The sequence below is a fragment of the Megalops cyprinoides genome, chromosome 21, assembly GCF_013368585.1.
Source record: "Megalops cyprinoides isolate fMegCyp1 chromosome 21, fMegCyp1.pri, whole genome shotgun sequence".
Taxonomy (NCBI): Eukaryota; Metazoa; Chordata; class Actinopteri; order Elopiformes; family Megalopidae; genus Megalops; species Megalops cyprinoides.
In genome coordinates this window covers 23,724,355-23,736,987 of record NC_050603.1, presented here as the reverse complement: position 1 = coordinate 23,736,987, position 12,633 = coordinate 23,724,355, and positions in this window count along the sequence as shown.

Here is a 12,633-nt window from a genome sequence, read left to right as displayed (position 1 = left end):
GAGACTTTGTGTGAGTTTGTTTTGATCTCAGAGGCATGGCTTGCCAATATCATATGTATCAGTTCTGGCAAAGTGCATTTGCTGGAAATCAGATATGTTTTTTCTCAATCCCTCCACATCCAGCCAATCTAAAAACACATTTGTTTGATGTTATTCCAGAATTCAATGCATAATGCTCTGTCTAAATGTAAAAGTTGAAAATTTATGAAAGGATTCATCTTGCTCAGGTGTTCATTTCTCTGTGATTAGTAACATTCATTGGAAATGCCAGATGATGGTAGATGACTGTGAGGTTTTTATGAAAGGATGAGGTTGTGCAAGCACATCGGGTAACAACAGTATAATTAACCAAAAGCTTCCAGTTGGTCCTTGTTACGTTGTGTGTTAAGGTGTGTGTCACATTTTCATTTTTAAAAAGGTTAACCCAAAAGGACAGTCATTCTGAAAAGGACCTGACTGTTTTACCCAGTAAACAACAAACAGAAAATTAACTAAATTACATAGCTAAGGGGACTTTGAAAACCCCATTTCCGCCTCATATCAATGTTACGTGGTTTTTCTAGTTTTCCAGGAAAGTCCTTGTGGCGCATTATTGTGTAAATGACATGGAGAATTGTGATGTTTCTGCTTAAAAGTAACTTTAAAGTGTTAGTGAATTCCAGAATATGTTTTATGTTGACTAGGTTTTATTAATGTACCCACTGAATAGACATATTTAGACTCTTTTAGCAAGTGTCTGAAACAGAGGAGGAGAGTTCGCCAACAAAAACTTAAGCAATGACATCAAAGGATGATGTACCTGCAAATACCATGCTCTGCTCCCAGGTTTTAAGAGAATACATTGTATTGCTTTGCAGTTCAGATATTATTATGCCAAAAACAGGGAAAGGACCTTCATATTTGACCAATTATATATATTCTCTTAATTATTATATATAATATGGAGAAAACTTACATGGAGTCAGAGAAGGGAAGAACAGCTTTTGCATGCAGTAACTTCCCACTTTAGTGACTTCCCATTTAAATAGGCATAAAAATCTCAACATTCATACATATTTAATTTCTGCAATTATATCTAAGACAACCTTGTTAAAGGGTGTGACATAAACCAGGGAGAGAAAATTATAGGTTTGCATGGAGATGTTTATTGAGTAAGGAATGATATTAGAAAGAAGTACATTTTATGTTGGTTTCATTTTAAAGTTTCTCCTTTTTATAAAGTGATATTCTTAAAAATGTAAAATACTGTGCACAAATAAAAAGATCATCAAAAAAGAAAGAAGAAACACTTTTGATTTAAACACTGAGTTTTTTGTCAACAGCAGATTTTTTATGACTATTCACTATGATCTATGCCAAGGCTTTCAATATAATAACACAGTCTTGGGGTAGACAGCACCAGTTGAAGACAGATTCATCAAGTCTGACATTCTGAGCTTCCTTTAGCGTTTTCCTGTAGAGAATTAAATAAATATATATGTTGTTAGGCATTGTTAGGCACTTACAACAAATGGAATCTAATTCAAATATGACTCTTGTTATTCAGTTATGCTGGCATGCAAAACATGTCAAAGGTGTCTATTCTGAAATGCTAGAATCTGATTTTCTTTGCAGCCAAAAGATGATGACAGCTCTATGCTGCCCCCATCTGGCTTGTCACTGGACTTACATTTGATCCAGCTGCTAAAAAATACCATATCTTGGATTTTGAGTTGAACAAGAGTTTAATAACTGGTGAGCTTTAAGAAACATGTAGACAGTACTCCAAGCAAGATGTGAAGAAATGGAAAATGTAAATACAAAGGTGATCAAATCCTGACTAATGTCAAATTGAGTGCAATATATGAGCCATAGTAAACTGGGCTAAATGTATTAATGATGCTGTGGAGTAGGCAAGGTGAGGATGAGGTGAATACACTGTGGTTTTACTCTGCCTCATTCACTGTCAAACCTCATGGCATGTGTCTGTGTCACAGGTTATAATTTCATTAGGATAGGGCTTTTAGTTTATTCGTGTAAACCATCTTGTTTGATATTTCAAGTATCTCCTGTGGTGAAAGATGATGAATTTGTGGGCCATACCTTCCTCTGAGTCAGGGGCTTCCTCTGAAAAGTAAGAACAATAAATAACTTTAAAAAAAAAACATTATGGTTAATATATAGCTCATAGCTATATAGCAGAGTTAATATATAGCTCATGGTTAAGCCTCAATTGTTAAGCAATGTTCTGGGTACACTTCAGTCATTAGAGCATTCCCTCATCATGCCAGCATTGCTCAAATCAAGACATCACATGTCTTGCAGGACACTATGCACAGTATTGGTTTTCATTTTTAAAACTTATTAAGACAACAAAATGCATTTACCATCACACAGCATGAGGAAGTAATTTTTCAAATTAGTTACACATTTTAGGCAAAAGGGTAAAGGTTAAAAGGAACTTTTACAGAGAGGTACAAGGAAGAGAATTGCTTACCATCCTGCTCCTCAATACTGTTTTTAGTGCCATCTAGAGGAGAGATAAATAAAAATCTTGTGGTCAAAAAACAGCACTGAGAATTTCCTCTGTCCAAAAAGGTAGAGACACCCTTCTGTTATATGTGCCTGTATATCTCTTATTCATGTCAATAAAGAACAAAATACAGAACTGTAAATGAAAAATGTGTGAAAACTGGGAAAAACCACACCCAGAGTTGTATTTCATACACATTCACACATGATACATGTATTGAATGAGCATCGGATTATGTTTTTCTCTTTTGCATCAACAATATAATGCCTCTTTAGTTCTATAAAGGCCTATTCATAATAAACACAACAATGAAAATGAAGCTACGAAGCTGTGAAGCTTTCAATGAGATAACCCAGCACTCATGTTGCTTAGTGCCCACGCATCAACATTTTTGATCTCTGCTCTGTTGCTCCACTCAACACTCTGTGATCTTACACTCACTTGTAAAATTTGCTGAATCCAGATGAACTAAAAGACACTTACCTGAACTCCCATTCACATCATTGCTGGATTGATGGCCTTCATAGAAATAAGCCATAAACAAAAAATATCACTTGATTATTCACTTGTTAATCACTTGTTAATTCTAGTTTGCCTAATAAATTATTTATTGATTGATTGATTGTTGAATTGCTATTGACGTTACACTATTGGCATCTTGCTGTTCTCATCATAAAGAATGGGTACTTTCTTTCTGATTGGTAAAAACATGTCATGTGACACATCTGAGCAAATCATTTACAAGTGTACATTGTGCTACGAGAAAAGCAACAGTCCACCTTCTCCAGTACAGATGGTTTAGATTCCCAGTTTTCAAATGTCTAATTATCATGTGTGGAAACTCACCGCCTTGATCCGCCTCAGCACTTGTGCTGCTTGTGTCTGAAAGAAAACAAGCATTTATTTATTTGTTATACTAAATCACACAATGTAAAGTCCAGAATGTGAAAAAGCTGCAATCAGTGGCGACCAGTTAACTCAACTACAACAAGACCCAGAGAATTTACCATCATTTTATAATTTTCATTGGTCATTAATGATAGCAATACTAATAATACTACTAATAATGCTAATATTACTATCATAAATGTTATAATTGGTTTAAATTAATTATTTTGATTATGTAATGGCAATTGTGGTAATGCTGCAATATTAAATAAGTAAATAAACTGTTGGTGGGTGATCTTTACTGAATTGGAGAGTGTGGTGGTGATGAGAAACAGGTTTGGGACCACTGTCATCTAAACCATTACCTTTTATAATAAAGGGCAACCATTAACAATGTTAAAAATGTTGCATAATTAGAGATTACCTGAGATTATCCCTAAATAAAGATATTCACAACATGGTGTTGTACTGTTGAAAAAAGAAATTAACCTTTTATCATTGTGTGTGTTTTAATTACTAATACATTTTCAGCTGTTTCAGTCTGAAATATAGAGTTAATCATGAGAACCACCAATGTTTCTGTAATTTTTGAAATTCTCAGTTGAGACCAAATTTCAAAGCAAGGGGACCAAATTCCTGTATTTATGTTTAAATAATATATCCTAAAGATGAAAGTAACTAACAATTATTCAAAAAAATGATACCCCTCACATCCATATCCTCCAAGGTCATACTGTGGATCAGTTATGAATAGATTTCAAATAATAATTATTATCTGTCACTATCTTTACATATTTCTGGAAGTTGTAATGAACCAGTTACTGTTTGATATTTATTAATATGATTTTAATGTTGGTATGGTAACAGGTGTCCCTTAGCTTGAGGTTCTCGGATATTATATTCAATTTTTCCTTCTTTCTTCTTCCTTTAGATCCATTTATTTCAATTTCCCACTAGGTGGCAGGAGAGAATTTTCAAACAGCTGAGCCATGGTAATGCATGGTAAACTGGAGGATTCAGATTACAGCACATTACGCTATTGGCATTTAGCAGACGCTCTTATCCAGAGCGACTTACATCGGTTACAGTTTTGTTTTGTTGATATTTGCTAAGGCAATTTTGGGCTAAGTACTTTGCCCATGGGTCCTGCTCCTTAACCACTATGCTACACTACTGCAGACATTGTGAGAAAGGCTTACATTGATGTTTTTTAAGACAAGACATGAGTGACAGATTTCCAGTCTCAGAAGTGTATATAATTTTCCCTGATGATGTCATTAACAGTTTTAAAGGAAAAAGGTTTTGCCACTAATCTAGAAAAAAAGCTGTTGGCAATACACACTGTCCTAACTTTGCTAGAAATATAGACCAATATCACATCACAGCAGCTTACTGGATCCTTGGCGTATAAACCTGTCCTCACTACAGTCTTACAAATTTCATAAAAAGCTTTTTAATAAAATAAAAAAAAAACAAAACATAGAGATGTGACTCAGAAATCACACTGAGATTAATAGGAGAACAGACACCATATAGTGTCAGCTAAATGGCAATAATGTAATGTTATAATACCTACTTTCTGCTACTGCACTCACCATTGGGCTGGTCAGAGGAAATGGAGTTCATGCTCTCTAGGAAAACAAGCACAGCCTTTAGAAGCATGGTTAACTTTTTCATCCTTTTCAGAGTCTACTTTTGGTTTAAACAAATTTCATATGTGACATGATTTTGTCAGGAAATACCTTTACCTGTAGGCACTTCATCAGAGGTGGAATCTTGGTCTATGGAAGAGACATGGTGAAATATGACTTGAAATAATTAAGAAATATTACAGGGTGACGGCTAGGGCAATGTGCCATAGAATATATATATATATATATATATATATGTGTGTGTGTGTGTTACTTATGACTTACATCTTCTACAACAGCCTTAATATATTATTATTATTACTTTACCTGTGGACATGGCTTGAGTGTCTCCATCTGAAACACACACAGTCACATAATACATAATTATTTCATTGCTTCTGAAAATGATTCATTAATACATCTTGTCCTGTAGCTCACAGAATGGTGTGGTATATTTTGTTAATGATGTTTATACCATCAAATCAGCTGTTTAATTTCTCATCATCAATGTGGACCTTATTTTACCTAGGAGCTCAATGGCATTACAACTGTAAGGTGTACTAGTTTAAATGCTTACACCTTATGCTTATGTAGTCAGACAAGCCAAGTCAGGATCTTTACAATGCTGCATTGTCACCACCTAAGCTCCCTTAAAACAGAAGGGTTATCATGCAAGGCCACCAGAGCTTCCTCTCAACCTGCTTTGCAGTGTTCTGCACCGAGTCAGACATTGCCATTGGCACAGAAGGTATAGGTGGGTCGATTATGACAAGGAGGTGGGTCTTTCATACAAGTGCAATTCAGCATTCAGTTTACTTCTTTAATAAATCAATAATTAGGACAGTGTAACGAGCTGTCCTCCAGTGCTGGCCTGTAAAATAAACACTGTCAGTGTATAGCTGTTAGGAAACCACTGCTGACATCTAACAGATCTGTGCTGCCTTTGATTCACACAGGACAAGTTGCTTTACTCCTAAGCAACCCCATTCCTGCATTGTTCAAATCCCCGCCAAATGCTTACCTGTGTCAAGGTCGGCTTTCACCAGGAGAACTGCCAGGGAACAGAGGATGAGAATATCCCTGGGGAAGAGTTATTTGGGGAAAAAATATTGCTTTAATTCATCCTTTTCAAATGCAAACGTGTAATTTTTACATTAGGAAAACCTTTATTTAGGGGTGACTAATTTAACAGTCAGTTGCTTAAGAAATGCCCCACAGTGCGATGGGTCCATATGAACATGCAGCGTCCTTATTATTATGAATGATACATTCAGGTTAATGCGATGGCCATGTAATCTATTCTTGGAATAAAATGTTACCAGAATCATCAAAGACATCATGGTACGTTCGGAGATTACAATTTGTGCCATTAAAATGATTAAATTGTTCTGTCTTGAATACTGCGCAGTACTTATTTTGTTTCAAGCAAGAATATCGTTGCGTCAGTGTGCTGTTATACATATTACATTTATGTTATACATGAACATATTGAGCCTATGTCTATTTGCTCCTGTGTCCTTGGATAAACCAATCTGACTGCAGCGTGATGGAGCGACTGTTGTGTATTGGATTCGACCCCCCAGATGAAGAACGGCATGCTGACTATATGGTATTTCAGGAAAAGCCTTCCCGCGGAAGCAAGTGCCCGTCCTCAGCTAAACCCTGCTGCTCTTCTGGGGTGATAAGTGTCTGTGACCCCAGCCAACCCCACTATTTAGCCAGGCAGTTCCATAGCTTCACGTGGGCGGGATCGGTTGAGCGCCAATAAGCAAAATGCTACCGCTGCAATTTCTCCTCATGTCATTCAATGATGAGCAGGACCTGTTACGTCGCAGCGTAGAAGACTGGCTGCATTCAGTTTCGGGTGACGCGAGATACATTGGTATAGCGTAGTAGACTGATGTTGCAGATAATCCTTTAACATTCAGCAATTACAATTACACTGATTTTTTATGTGCGTAAACCCTTTTCCATAGGAAATGTTTCGGGATCATCCTACCTGATCCTGTCTAATACTTTCTGACCTCATGCTTGTGTAAAAATGATCAGCATATATTTGAACAGTCAACCTGAGGCAACAAAAAATTGGTTGGTTTTGGACCAACGATGTAATGGGTTCTCTGATGAGAACATGAGGTCAGCAACTTTCAGCAAGGTCAGCAAGTTTTTCGTTGGGTTAATATAAATGCAGATGTTTGCAACACTTTACAAAATTCTGTGAATTGTTTCAATGTGTGATGCAATGTTCTTATATTAATTAAATCCATCTTTATTTTCATGTGTGGCTTTTGGAGAAAGTTACCGAGTGCTCTTTAAAAAAATGGGTCTTTATGTGATATATCATAAACTCATTTGTTAATCTTGTTTATAATCAAAAATAATAATGTGAAGTATGAATTTTAAAAAGCTGAATAATAACTGAAACTAAACAAACGCATTTACCTAACTTCTTCACTGACTTGACGAATGAGGTATTCTTTTGACCGAAACATGACCTGTGTGTCCAAACATTAAAATAAACCTAAATTATGACTGTGATAACCAGTAAAATTGAAGACAGTTAGACAAAATTCGCCAAACAAATGAAAATATGCTTGAATGCAGAAATTGAATTGGAAATGTCCTCTTATATTCTGAAAGGAGGATACCTGAGTGCTCAATCATGCAATAACTTGAAAATATGACAGAAAAATAAAGACACAGATGAGGAATATACAATAGATGTATATGAAAAAGCTGTCCAACACAAAGTCCAGAAGAGGAAAAAGTCTGACAAATAGTCTAGGATCTTACCTACACAGCATCTTTGGGGATGGGTTAACGGATCCTGAATCGTACAGTAGATTGCTGGATATTGCACTTGTTCTGGTCTTCAAAGCCAGGGCAGATGCCCAGCTTTTTATACTGTCTCTAATGGGAAGGGGGGCTGGCCTGTCTTTGTAGCAGAGCTGTGAATGAGAAAAAACAGGGCCATCTTGGATTACATTAATTGCGTGCTTAATGTAAGGATTCTTGTGTCTCCTACGTACACTTTCTCAAAGGAATCTCTTATCCCCCCTACGCACACCCTAACACCACAGAAAACCTTTTGTTACCTGGGGCATTTCTCACATCATATGTTTTTTCTCCACGCCCAAATGTCCCTTCTTTTTTTGGGGGCTTTTTGCGGAGGGAAAGGAGAAGGCATCCCTCTTCAAAGTTCAGTTTCTACGCTACAGCGGCTCAAGCGGTGCTCAAAGCAGCTGCCGGTGAGCGAGGTCACAGCTCACGCTAGGCTGATCAGCCGCACCGATGACAGCCGGCCTTTGACTGCCGAAACTCGATCGGCAGGCCAAGCAGGACCCGTACTGGGCTTTGGGGAAAGAAAGTATTCCACCCTGCTCTTTGCAAATGCGTCGCTGCCTCAAGGGGGAATCCCCGCAATGGAATGGGAAATTCAGTTGCAAAATGCTAAGTCAATTACCTGTAAACCAACTCAGAATGGCCCTCACCTGAAGGATTTGCACAGGTCTGAAAGGGCTTCATGGTGAGCTACAGTCTGAGGACAAAAAATCCCCTTTTTAGAGCATATATTTTACCTGCCTTGTCAAATTACAACAAATAGACTAACAGTTCTTATAAGTGTTTTGCAATTAGCCAGCGTTAGCTCACAAGTTGCAGAAATCTCATTCATGTCATTCTGTTTAGCAGGTAGTCATTCCAAAGCTGTAATGAATGCAAGAGCAATATTGAGAGCAGATCTCCCTTGTAGTCCCGCAGCCCCATCAGCACCAATCCCACACCTGGAGAGATGAGTCAAATTGATCGAGTCCTTGGATGGAACAAATACCTGAGGACATTATGTACCTCCAGGATCAGGATAGAGGACAGCGGCTATAGAGTTTTGATGAGGGGACCTTTCATTTACAGGGGCTCCATCCTGGTGTACAGCTCCGCTTGTATCTTCTCAGTTTGTAATGATTATATTCTGTTGCTATCTGTCTACAATCAGGCTGCTGTTATTGCTGGCACATTGTGCTAGTTGCATTGTGGTTTAGATGAAAATGATTCATGTTCATTTACATTCCTGTGAATCAGCCTTATTATTATCTTCAGCCCTTGCAAATTTTATTTGAAACACTGTTAACACACAAACAATATAATACTGATTTTAGTTAGGAGCCGGAATGGGATTTCTTGTGTTAAGAATATCTTGAAAAAGAAAAAAAAAAAATCTGGCCCTAACTCTGCAGACATGGTCGATTTCACAGGCTAATGCTGCTAAGACTAATGCCCTTGTAAGTCCCCCTGAATCTCAGCTATGGCTGTCATTCGATCTGTTGGTTTGTTTTTTGTCTTTTTTTATCAGGCTGAACAACTGCCAGTGCAAATGAATGGACTGTCTTTAGACAAGACAGGAAGTCTACCTATCTTGGTGTTATGTTTCTCCAGTTTGTATGGAGTCCTACTGTAAAAAGGAGAGTCTCCTCTCCTGTACAGTACAGAGGTTAGCACAATGATAAAGGAAGTAAGAAGCCCGCGGTAATAGGGTTACGTCTCACACTTCTCGGCCTGGACATTTTCAGAATAATCCCGGGCCCCAATCAAAGGGACCCACTGTGTGTCTGCTAAAAGGGTTTCACTCTGAAAAGTGTAAAGGATAATCAACCGGTGAGGATCCCCTAGCTTTTTCACTAAAAGAGGCAGAGCGACATGGTTTTAGAGCTTTCTCGGTGAAAACATTTGCACCGAAAGACCCGAAGCTGGTAAGGTTAGCTTTTCATGAGCATGGGCCAGTGGTACAATTCTTTTACTGAAGTTTCTTTGTGGAGGACGTGACTCTGGATTTCAAAGTAGGGCAACTTTTAATAACAGTGTACTGTATTACAATTACTTTTTACTATACTGTATTAATACAGGGGTATACAATGTACAGTAACCAAGAGATTTGCAATGCTAATGCCTGTGACCTTCCCTGACAGGGATCATGGGATTGTAAACAAAACAATGCTTTACAGAAAGATTTTTATTTATTATTCAGTAGTTATTCTGTAAACAAATATGTTGCCGTTGGAGAATTTTTTCATCAGTGTGGTGTCACATGCATGAGAAAATGAAACCTTTTTGAGGGCAGACAAAAATTCCTTTATTAAGAACGGTATTATTTTTCCAGACTGCAAAGAGCCATGCTCCAAACTGTACTCATATTGCATGCAAACCACTTGAATCCATGGTTCAAATATAATGTGATGACATGGACATGCGACGTGCTGAGGGAACTGGCATGCTTGTGACCGGTGGCAAGTCAGAGCAGCTTTGCTTGCTTGGCAAATTATAACTATTCAGAGAAAACATCTCCACAATTTTCCATCATCGTGAAAAATTATACCCCGCGGCTAGAACATACCAGACAGGATTTATTTAAGTGGAGATAGAATTAGATGGCTTTTTAATATAGCACATCACACATTGGACTCCTATGAACCTGACACTAAACGTGTCCTTTATTGAGGTCGAAGGGAGGGTTAATCTATGCACGGCTGCTAAAACAGCAATTGCATCCAGTTCTCTTCTCATGGACTGTCTGTGATTAACCCAAATGTAGCTGCTCTGCAGATCTGCAGACGGGTTCATCGCTCTGTCAGCTTAGTGAGGGGTGGCAGATTTCGCATCAGACACAGTGTTTTGACAAAGAACAGCATCAGAAGTAGACTGTATGAGTCACATGACCCATACACCTGGAACTCACTGTGTTTCCAGAACCTCCACAAAGCTCCCCCTTCAATATTGAGCAGCAGCTTCTAACATTGCATTTGAAAAGGGCCATCAAGAGTCATTCTCTGAAAGAGAAGCCTAAATGATATGTCTGGTTTGACATTCAGGCACTTTTCTATCATTATGCACTCTTTCTGGGTTTATTAACAGGGGTCTGCAGTTGCTCTCTGAAAAATGATCAGCACACTCCCTTCACATTATCATATAGCATGTACATCTGATTGGACGGAACAGAGTCAGCTCACTCAGTATCAGTGGTGGCCAATGGGGACCATCTCCAGTTTCATGCAGAAATGTGCAGAGAAAAGAAAACACACAACTCTCAGTCAACCTCATATTTTTAACAGAGTTTTAACAAGAGTAATTGAAATGACATTTATCATGTCTCTGCATCTCTGCAGCACACATTAGAAAGCAAATGTGCTTCTGTTAGTGTTAGGGGCAGATCCAGTAGGTTTTATCTGGGTGATACAGAGAGCAGGTACTGCCCAATGGAATTTGATCCTGGGGGTATGAAATGAGAGAATATAATTTACATACAAACCTAGTGCTATAAGTACCATAACAACACAATGCTTGTAAGATATAGCTGCTCATTTTTGAAGCTCTTGCCATTTTCTACTTTTTTATAATGTACATTATGTAACAGAATTACCAAGAAAGAGAAAACACAAAGGATTTCATATATTAGAGTCAAAATATTAGTGTAGAAGAACGCTTACAATGTGCACAGGAACATATTCACAATATATTTTGTAAATACAAATAATTTTTTTTTTAAATTTTCAAAATGATTGCATACAGAAAGACAAACTTCAGAAGCATTACTAGAAACAGCTAATTTAGATAGTCTTAGATTTTGTGTGATATTTGAGATGACAGTGAGCACTACTGTGTTTAAGTACTTCCTGTTCCACTAAAGAGGCCAGCTGGCTAGCGTGTTTATCCTTATGATGGCTATTGCTGAAATGCATCGGTTTGTGTGCTCTGCCCATTAAAATAAAGACACTTTATATATTTACCCTGGCGAGCACCCTGCTTTTGGGATCTCTTTAGCCATATTGGACTTCACTCCTTTGTGTGATGCAGCTCGCAGTACTACTGTGATATGCTTATACACTGGGAGCGTCATCACGTTTGGAAGCTACTTTCCTGGTTTTCGCTTCTATGGAAAACTTCTTACAAAAGCAGCATTGATAACTCAGGAATTTTTCCAATGAAAGGTATCAACAGCACATCTGCAGATCTGGTGACTGTTTATATTCATCACACATGTTGATTGTTAACCCTGTACTTATTGGCCGTGGCAGTCAACTGTAGGAGCCCTCCAAGGTAAATATCCCTTCCAGATCAAACAAAATACCACTGATGCCAGTCTAAGTAGCTGTTGGCTTGATAAATATATTGTTTTGATGCCTTAGCCTTACTCCCGAGGTAACATGTGGAATGTTCTTGAACCAACAGCATTAACAGGCTCAAAAGCACTCTTGTAGGGCAAACTCTTGCAAATTGAGCAAATATTATATATATATATATATATATATATATATATATATATATATATATATCAAGTTTGTTAAGCGATGTCATTGTTCACAGTCAAAGTGTGATTTACCATGAATGCTAACAGGAGACAGCAAGCCAGTATGTGCCTTACAATATCTCTCCTGTATTCATCATCAACAGCATTATCTCAATTTATTATCTTCTGAAACACTTCTCAAAATATTTCACTTGACTTCTGACGTAACAAAAACGATGTAATTTCTCACAATTCGTAGAAGGCTACAGCCAAACCACACCATCCACACATCCTCAGCTCTACCTCACTTCATCTTCGTAAGTAAA